Genomic DNA, 10,013 nt, shown 5'->3' with positions numbered 1-10,013 from the left:
CATACAGGGATGACCTTGAATCTGCTCCACGCGTGAGGCAAGTCAACGTCACACTTAAGCCCTTCATTATTAGTAACAAATCACCTGCGGGCCCGCTTCTCAATCAGTGAGGTACTTGGGTTACCCCAGCATGCCTGAGAACCACTGGGCGGACGTGAGTAGCGTACAGATGAATCTCTTCCCCCGCCCCAGGGTTTCCAGCGTGCAGGGATCTGAGCAGCTGGTGCTGAGAAGCCTCCCAGGTTGATTGCTGGAGAGAACTTTCTGATGGAACCGCAGGTCCCTGGCAGATTGGGTTGACCGTCTCCTAGCTGGAAAAGTGGGGCTGGGGGGCAAAGGAAAGGAAAGGAGACGCTGCCTGAGGTGGTCCTGGAAGGGGTGAACCCCTCCGTAAATGAAATGGAGTTTACTTAAAATAATTCCATTCTCTTTAGGCCACAGAACATATGAGTTTGGGATGGGTCTGAGAAACCCAGGAAGGAGTTTGGGGCCCAAGCAGATTAGTGTGCGGTTGGGGTCCTGCCCAGCACCCCTGTAGGAAAGGGCCAGCTTCTGAGCTCGAGGCATTTTTGTCTATGAACAATTCTTTTGTCTTTTCCTTTCTTCTTCTTTATTTTACATTCTTAAAAAGAGCACCTTTAGCCGCTTCCTCTTCCTACCCCCAGGGATTCAAGCATTTGAAGGCAGTTGACTCAACTCTGTGAAACCTCGGTAATAAATGCAGCCTGAGCAAGATGGGCAGGACCCTGAAGCTCTGTGGTTGCCACTTCTGGGCCTGACCTATACCCATGTCCCCTTGGCAGCCTGCCAGGGAATCCTGGGGTGGGGGGATAATGGGGTGGGGGGAGCCTTAGCACTCTTTGTAGGGGATCGGGCAGGTGGAGGCAGAGACCTTGCAGGACCAAGTTCTGGGGTCTCGTCTTCCTTGGATGTGGCCCAGGACTGCTGGAAGTGGGGAGGTGGGAGCGCTGGGTTGGTGGCAGGTGGGCAGAAGTAGGTGACACAGTTGAGGGGGGTCTCTGGTAGCCAGTTGATGGCAAGGAGGAGGGCTGGTGTGTCCCCTAACACTTCTGAGGGTGGCTGACTCCTTGGTGCCTTGAGTACTTGGAGTCCTCCAGCAGGTGATGCAGGATGTAGGCCCAGGTGAGGAAGGTGTTCCAACGAGGTGGCCTTCCCAGACATGCTGGGGCACCAGACCCTCCTCCTAGTCTAGCTGCTTACTGTGGGCCCCTGCAAATAGGGCCGATCTTTAAGCCTTCATGCTTTTTTGTCTTTTGTTAAGTTTTATTTATTTATTTATTTTTATTTGTTTATTTTTGGCTGCACCACGTGGCTTGCAGGATCTTAGTTCCCTGTCCAGGGATTGAACCTGGGCCCTGGCAGTGAGAGCACTGAGTCCGGCCAGGGAATTCCCTAGGGCTTCATGCTTTAGGCATTGAGGAAGACCCAGAATTCAGTGCATCTTTGTGCAATAAAATTGCCCTTGACCCCAGGGTCTTTTCTCATAAGGGACACTCTTCAAAAGTCAGCCGTTATCAAAGAGAAACAAAGCTGAACACTGGGGGCTTCCCTGAACACTGGGGGCTTCCCTGGTGGCATAGTGGTTAAGAATCCGCCTGCCAATGCAGGGCACAAGTGTTCAAGCCCTGGCCAAGGAAGATCCTACATGCCGTGGAGCAACTAAGCCCGAGTGCCACAACTACTGAGCCCGCACTCTAGAGCCCGTGAGCCACAACTACTGAAGCCCGCACGCCTAGAGCCCGTGCTCTGCAAGAAGAGAAGCCACTGCAATGAGAAACCTGCGCACCGCAACGAACAGTAACCCCCGCTCGCTGCAACTAGAGAAAGCCCGTGCACAGCAAGGAAGACCCAAAGCAGCCAAAAATAAATTAAATAAATTTCAAAGAAAAGCTGAACACTAGTTAAAGTGGTAAGGACTGATTTTAATCAGTAATATACTATTGTAGTATATTACTGCATTGGAAGAGTCCAATGTGAATTGGGCTCACTTTGCTTTATTCAGCGGTGACTGGGTGTTTTAAAGGGAGGATGAGGGAGTGGGGATGGGGCTGACTGGGGGCTCTGTAGACTCAGGGAAGGGGGAGGGGACTGGTCCAGGTGAAGCCCTTATGGACTTGCTAACTGGCCTCTATCAAAATGGGGTTCCTATGTTCCCACAGAGACTGGGAAACGGGAGCTATCTTCAGATGTTGGCTGGAACAAACAGTACATGATTTTGGCTGCCTTGAGTGTTTTCAGGCAGCCACTTTAAGGGGGGCATGGGTCACAGGGCCTTGAGCTGTTGGAAACAATGTTAGTGTTTGTTCAAGTCCTTATAGGCCCAGGTTGACAGGCCTAGTAAAGAAGAGGGCTTAGAGGAGCCTGGCTAGGGTTTGGGCAAGGAGAGGTTCTTTGTCACCCTTCGCTTCTGGAGAAAGCCTGGGAAATATGCAGTTCTGATTATTTCAGTGCAAAAGCAGCAGACCACACTGCCCTAACAGGCTGGCCCAGCCCAGCCCTTGCCGGGCCTCAGGGCACCTCCGACAAGTGAGGGGGTCAGCACATCAGGTATCTGCGGGTTCTTCCAGGGCCGCCTTCTGGATTAAGACTATGGTCGGAAAATAAATAAAGAAACAAATAAATAAATAAATAAATATTGTAAAAAGACTACGATCGGGGGAGGCAAATGGGGCACTCATCTCACGTGCAAAATTTAAAGGAGTTGCCCCCAAAATAATCAATATAAATAATATTTTAATTCAATGTCTTAATAAATCAAAATTAATACCAAAAAGTGTTTTGATGAACAGAATATCATAATTTTAAGTAAAGATGGGATCTGACGGTGCTGGCATTAGGGTGAGGTAAGGGAGGCCCGGCTGTGCAAGCTGCATCGGACCCCTGGGAAGCCAGGTCCTGGAGGCAGAAGCTTCTTCACTCCCTGCCTGTCATCTTCACTCATTCCACTAGGGGGCAAACGTCTACCACACAAACCTCCAGTCCTGAGGCTTAGAGGCTGGAAGATCTGCCCTGGTTTCTTCTCCAGGCTGTTTTCTAGATTCTGAGCCAAAGGAAAAAAGAGAGAGAGAGAAAGAGAGATTCTGATCCGTGATATTATTCGACCATGACCCTCAGCTGGAGAAAAGAAAAAGAATAAGAACACAAGAACCACACATCTTTCTAGCATTATCAGTTAAAGGGATTTCACACACATTCTAAATTACAGAGGCAGCTGGTAGAGTGCAGGAATACTGCAGTTGTCCGGGAAAACAAGAAATCTGGGTTCCAGTCCCAGCTCTGTCTTCTTCTGATTCCTTGTGCGGCTTTGGCCAAGACATTTCACGTCAGGTGGCCTCAGTTTCCCTATCTGTGAAATGAAGGATTGAATCAGATGGTCTCAGAATCCATTATGGCACTAAACATTTATGCTTCTGTCTCCAAAGCAGAGCTAAGAGCCTGAAATTCCTGAAACATAAATTAAAACAGCTGGATGAATCAGGCCAGCATGTTCTAAAGCATTGAACGTTCACATCTGGCCCTCTGCTTCCACTGAAGACAATCAGTGGTTGCTGTTATTAGGTTTCCTGAGCTGGAAGATAATAACATTATTATCTAACTGAACATTAGTCACATGCTGGGTGTTATGTGTATTGTCTCTTCTCAGCTTCTCCACACCGCTGTGAGCAGCTACTACGATCAACATCCCCTCTTTACAGATGGGGAAAGTTGAGTCCTAGAGAGCTTGGGTCAATGCCAAAGGTCAATGCAATGGGACTGGAACTAAGCGGGTGCATCTAGAGGCTGCACTTTCAGCTACATTGGCCATGAGCGGGCCCCTCTGTGGGCAGTAGGCCCTCCCCACCACCCTGTGTGCCCCCTGTGGAGGGGAGCCAGAGAAATGTAGGCAAGTGCTCTGACTTGGAAGCACTCCTATGTGGTGGGGTTTGGGTCCCAAGTATTTCCCTCCCACAAAGCAGGATCCTGTCTAGTCAATTACAGATTTCATCTCAACGCAGCAGACATCTCTGAAGGCCTCACTGTGGTCAGGGATGGCGCCTGTGGTCCCCAGGACAGGTGGGGAGTCAGAAGCTCGCAGGGTAGAGAAGGGTATGGACACAGCTGCACCTCCTCCAGCCCTTTAGTTTCCTTGATGGGACCTGGGAGTCTGGCCCTTTACAAGCTCCTCAGCCAACTGTGAAGTACAGCCAGCTTTGCCAATCCCCGGGCCAGGCTGAGGGGAAAACTAGAATGGAAAAGACTCAGCTTCTACTCTTTGATGGGGCTGGAGCCTATGTGTGTTTCTTTTTCTTCATTTTCCCCTTTCGTGGTGTCCCTTCCACAGCTGTCCTCAGGCCCAGGTGGGCGCTGGCTGTGGAGCTCTGCGGGTAAGATGGAAGTTACCCTCACAGGCCTAGCTCCTCATGCAGCGGCTGAGGCCAGGAGGAGGGTAGGTGCTTACTTATTGGCTCCTAATAACCTCTGCAAAATTCCAGGCCTCTCCCTGCTCTGGAGACAAAAGCCTAAACAGAATTTCTCAGAAAGGGCCCAAAGATGGCTCTGGGCAAGTTGCTTTTTAATTTTTATTTATTTTTCCTCTGAGGCATTTTATCTGCACGTATGTATTACATCCCTAGAAAAAGAATCCAAGGATTCTCCCTCCTGTGTGTTTTCATCTTGCTTCTTCATGGTCCATGATGCCAGCTGAGGTTGACAGTACAATGATACCAAATGGATGGGATGGGAGCAGGTTATTCTGCCATTTTTCTAGATCTTTGAGTTGCACATCAAACCTGCAGCTGATCACTCCACACTTATTTAGCCTGCCTGTGAGGTTCACAACACTTTTCCCAGCCCTGTGATCATCGATGATTTCAAATTCACCAACGTAAACATGCTTCGTCATCACAGTTAGAAACCTGACTATGGCTTTGGAGCTCTGCCTAAAAATATGGAACGCTTCACAGATTTGCATGTCATCCTTGTGCAGGTGCCATGCTAATCTTCTCTGTATCATTCCAATTTTAGTATATGTGCTGCCGAAGTGAGCACAAGTCACTTTTTTTAAAAAGATATTCTTCATCTACTTTATCATTTTGCCTCAGATTGACCCTGATTAAAAACAAGAATGAAGGGACTTCCCTTGGCAGTCCAGTGGTTAAGACTCAGTGCTCTCATTGCCGTGGGCTGGATTCATTCCCTGGTCGAAGAACTAAGATCCTGCAAGCCTCATGACGTGGCCAAGAAAAAAAAAAAAAAAAAGAAGGAAGAGTTTAGCTTCATCTCTGGTATTTATTTTCACTGATGCCCTTGTAAACTCACAACCTCAATTCATCCCCACCCCAAACGATTTTTCAAGCTGAGGCTGACAATAACCTAAAATGGCCTCCTGGTGTGAAAAGTCCATGTTCCACGTGGGGCTTTCTCATCCCATAAAGCGCATTTAATGTATGAGCTTAATTACATGGAGATCAAGGGCCTCAGAGGTGAAAGGCTAAGGAGGGCATTAAATCCTGAAACACTTCTCAGCTGCCCCACCACTTGGCAGAACTTTGTGGGCAAATCACTCTTGAAAAGCACCCCATCGGCTACTTTGAATCCCACTCCAAGCGTGGTACAACCAGAACCTGTCCAAGGAGGACCTGGACGTCTGGAAGAGCCACCTTCTATAAGGAGGGAGAGGAGAGAAGAGTGGGGGTCCCGAAGCTGCCGGCCCACCCCTGCAGGGCAGTCCTCTAGTCCAGGGCACCGACTGCTGCAAGGAGCCGCATTTGAACAAGGTGGACTTTATCAAGAGGCCAATTTGGGCCATTTATTCCATAGATATTTATCAAACCTCAACTCAGTGAGTTAGGCATCGGGGATGCTGGGGTGAGCAAAATGCAGATATGGTCTCTGTCTTCTTGGAGCTTAGAGTCTAGCACAGGTGACGAGCATTGGACAAATGCCCAGAGAAATAAATGTAAAATGTCAGCTGTGAGATGGTGCCATGAGAATGACAAGGCGAGGATTTGTCCTGGTCAGAGTGTAAAGAACTTTACTGGTAGAGTGATATGACCAAGCTGAGATCTGCAGGGTAAGTTAGCAGGAAGAAGAGTGGGGAAGGCATTCCAGGGGCGCAGTGATGGGAGTTTCATATGTAAAGGCCCAGTGGTGGGACCAGCAGCGCGGGTCCGGGGAATCAAAGGAGTCCCCTCCCCCAGGTCATGGTGTGAAGGCAGCAAAGACTGCAAAATAAGAACGTGAGGGGGGGCTTCCCTGGTGCCGCAGTGGTTAAGAATCCGCCTGCCAATGCAGGGGACACGGGTTCGAGCCCTGGTCCGGGAAGATCCCACATGCCGTGGAGCAACTAAGCCCGCGTGCCACAACTACTGAGCCTGCGCTTTAGAGCCCGCAAGGGGGAACCCCGTGCCACAACTACTGAAGCCCGTGCGCCTAGAGCCCATGCTCCGCAACAAGAGAAGCCACCACAATGAGAAGCCTGCGCACAACAACAAAGAGTAGCCCTGGCTCCCAGCAACTAGAGAAAACCCGCGTGCAGCAGCAAAGACCCAATGCAGCCAAAAATTAAATAAATGAATAAATAAATAAATAAAAAAGAAGGTGAGGGGGCAGAGCCTTGAAGGCTGCTAAGTCAAATTCAAGACTTCTGTTGACTCTGAGAATAAAGGAAAACCACAGAATGATTTTAAGTGGGTGGGTGATGCAAGGAAATTTGGGTTTTGAGAAGATGATTCTTGCAGCCATAAGAACATTTCAACTTAACCTAAAGAGGAGCTTTCTAATGGCATGCTTGACCTTGGGAAAGTAATAACAATAAACACATTTATTGGGCTCTTACTAGGAATGAACCCTTTGTGCCATATGTTTATCATGGATTAATACCTTTGGCCTTGAGGACAACGCATAAGGTAGGTGTATTACTACGATGCGCTTTTTACAGAGGAGGGAATAGAGGCTCAGGGAGGCTCCGAATGTTGGTTGAGGTCACTTGGTGAAGTCGGAGAGCTGGAGTTCAAATCCAATTCTGTCTGAACTCAGAGGCCCCAGAGAGCTGCAAGGAACCACAGCCCTGGTCCTCAGCCTGGGTTGCACAGTGGAATCTCCTGAGTGGGCTGTAAATATTCAAATCCTCCCCCCTTAGAGATTCTGATGTAAGTAGCCCAGAGTGCAGCCTGGACTTTGGGAATTTTGTAAACAGGTGAGTCTGTTATGAGTTCCTGTGCCTCTCAGATAGGCTGTGATATTAGGACTCACCAGTCCTGCTGCCAGAAGCCTCCCCCTGCCCTACCCCTGCCCCCAGGGTTTTTGGAACTGGCAGATGGAGGCTGAGGGGCCTTGGTAACATCGCGTTGGCTCTAATGGCTGGGCAGGGAGAGGCAAGCCCTCAAGGCTACATCTCTGAGCCCTGCCAGCCCCCCTCACCTCTGGCTCAGACCCAGCCTGCAAACAAGTTGACAGGAGGAAGAGAAAAGGTCAGGTGATCTCGGTGGGCACAGCCAGAGCTGCTGTTGGCTGTCGGCCCGTTACCAGAGACCGATCCACACATTCGAGAGCACCCGGAGCATTTGCAAGTAGTGGGAACATCCCTTACCTGCCCCCTTGGGGCTCCTTGGCTTCTTGGGGGTTCGGCTGCTTGGAGCAGGTTACGGATGTTTGACCTCCTCCCCTTTCCCTCTCCAGCCAGGCTGGTCTGCTGCCACTTAAACCTGCCAAGTTTATTCCCCCTTCTAGGCCTTTGTACTTGGCGGTCCCTGGGCTTAGAATGCCTTCCTCCAGCCAGTCACTCGGCAACTCTAAGCCTGGAACTCAGGTGGGGTGCAGACGGAGCTCTGAACAGACTCTGAGCTGAGAGGCTCAGAGGCAGGCGATATCCAAGGCTCCTGCGCCTCTCAGACACCTCCTGCCTGGCACGTGGGGGGAGTCTCTATCTGCCCCCAGGGAGAGCAGCGCTGCCTGAACCACCATCACTCCTGCAGTCCAAAGACTCAGGTCACAAATGCTTACCTGACCCTCTCTGAGCCCGATGGCTGCACAACCACAGGAAATTAGAAAGAGATGGGGCAGCAGAGAGTGAAAAACAATACCTCATGTCTGGGGGTTGCTTTCTGCCTTTTCCAGAGCCTTCTGGAGCTATTATCTCACTTATAGACTCAGAATCTGACAGCCTTATGGTGACCGCATATGCCCCGCCCCCATAATACACATAAGAAACTTTAAGGTGTGGGGGGGTGTTGCAGAGATTTTATAGCTGGTACAAAGTCATGCAACCTAAACTACAACCCCAGACCATTTTGATGCACCTTTGATTTTCCAGATAACTCTGCAAGACTGGCAGAACAGTACCATCAGAACATCCATCATTGGACAGATGAGGAAATAGAGGTGCAGAGATGAATAATCTGCCCAAGGTCACACTGGAACTCACTGGCAAGCAGAGACCAGAAATCTATGCCCTTGGCCCTTGCCAGCATGACACCACAAAGCCCTGCTCCTGAGAGGCACAGAGAGAAGGCAGGTGGGGTCTCAATAATGCCAGTTGACGTGAGTGGAAAAGTTGCTTTTAAGACTGTGAGTTCAGACTTCCCTGGCAGCACAGTGGTTGAGAATCCACCTTCCAGTGCAGGGGACACGGGTTCGATCCCTGGTCCGGGAAGATCCCACATGCCAAGGAGCAACTAAGCCCATGTGCCACAACTACTGAGCCCATGTGCCACAACTACTGAAGCCCATGTGCCTAGAGCCCCAGCTCTGCAACAAGAGAAGCCACCACAATGAGAAGCCCGTAAACCGCAGAGTAGCCCCTGCTCGCCACAATTAGAGAAAGACCGCGTGCAGCAACAAAGAGCCAACGCGGCCAGAAACAATAAATAAATAAAATAAAATAATAAAATAAATAAATTTATTAAAAGAAAAAAAAAAAGACTGTGAGTTCTCAACTCCTCAGAGCTAGAGTTTGCTGGACAAGCTCAATCCCAGCCCAGCTTTTTTCTTTGACCTCTAGGAGTCTTGGTTTTCTCATTTATTAAATGAGGATAGTAATAATCTCCTTACTTCGTAGGTAATTTCGAGGATTAAATGAGATAAAAAGCCCCCAAAATGCATGACCTGTACTTGACAGGCAACAAAGAGTAGTTGCTATTTTTACTTTAATAACTATTATTAGAATTTCCATTATAATAATAACCATTCTGGAAAACAAACCATTAAAACAGCTTCCTCCATGGATGGGGCTTCCCGGGCTCCCAGCTGGTGAAATCAATCCAGAGAGACTCTCTCCCTTAGTCTTTCCCTTTTTTTTTTTGCCTCGAAATACATTGGTGTACTGGAGCCAATGTACTGGCTTCTGAGGGCCTATTGTTCCATTTTCAGGAACTTTGTGGGCTGGTTGTTAAACACAGCCATTATTAAAAAATAAATTATATAGGCTGTTTGGAGTCAATTCTTCATGAGTCTCTCTCATTTCAGCTGGTCCCGTGAGTGGAAGCACTTGAATATCTTTGTTCAGGACTATCTTTTCAAACTTGTTTGTATAGTGTTTCCTTCAAGATAAAAAGGAAAGTTTTCTTATTGTCCAGAGTAATAAAGATAATGTCTGCCTTTGAGCATTATAAAAGATGATAACTTAGCATTCGGACCCTAAACGCAGAATTTCTCTCCTATATACAACCCACTGCATGGATAAGTGCCATTTTGCATCACCCTTTGGGAATTGGGGCTCAGGGAACTAGTACAAGGTAATGCTGACACTCTAGTTACTGCAGTTGCTGTAAGTAATAAAGTCCTTTGTCTCTAATCCAGGAGTCTCATGTCTTCTGCCAGCATCCATGAAACTGACAATGTAGCTTGCAAGTAGGGTAAACTCTTAGAACCTCCAAAGTTCTTGAAATAAATTTAAAATTAAATAAGTTATATTTAAAACAAAGTTGATAAATACTCAAAACGCATCATTTCCTTCCACATTTTATTATTATCTATACTTCTGAGGTCATATGCATCTCCTGTAAGTGTGGACA

At 48.4% G+C, this 10,013-nt stretch overlaps 1 non-coding gene across 1 annotated transcript; it reads right to left on the bottom strand.

Moving 5' to 3' along the window:
- Positions 1-4,942: 4,942 nt before the first annotated feature.
- On the bottom strand, positions 4,943-5,049 carry LOC132518977 (U6 spliceosomal RNA). Its single transcript, XR_009540083.1, has one exon. It is a non-coding gene; the product is annotated as a U6 spliceosomal RNA (small nuclear RNA).
- Positions 5,050-10,013: the final 4,964 nt, after the last annotated feature.

This window comes from Lagenorhynchus albirostris, chromosome 3 (assembly GCF_949774975.1).
Source record: "Lagenorhynchus albirostris chromosome 3, mLagAlb1.1, whole genome shotgun sequence".
Classification (NCBI taxonomy): domain Eukaryota; kingdom Metazoa; phylum Chordata; class Mammalia; order Artiodactyla; family Delphinidae; genus Lagenorhynchus; species Lagenorhynchus albirostris.
The sequence above is the reverse complement of the archived record's forward strand: the minus strand, read 5'-3'. Positions and strand labels throughout refer to the sequence as shown.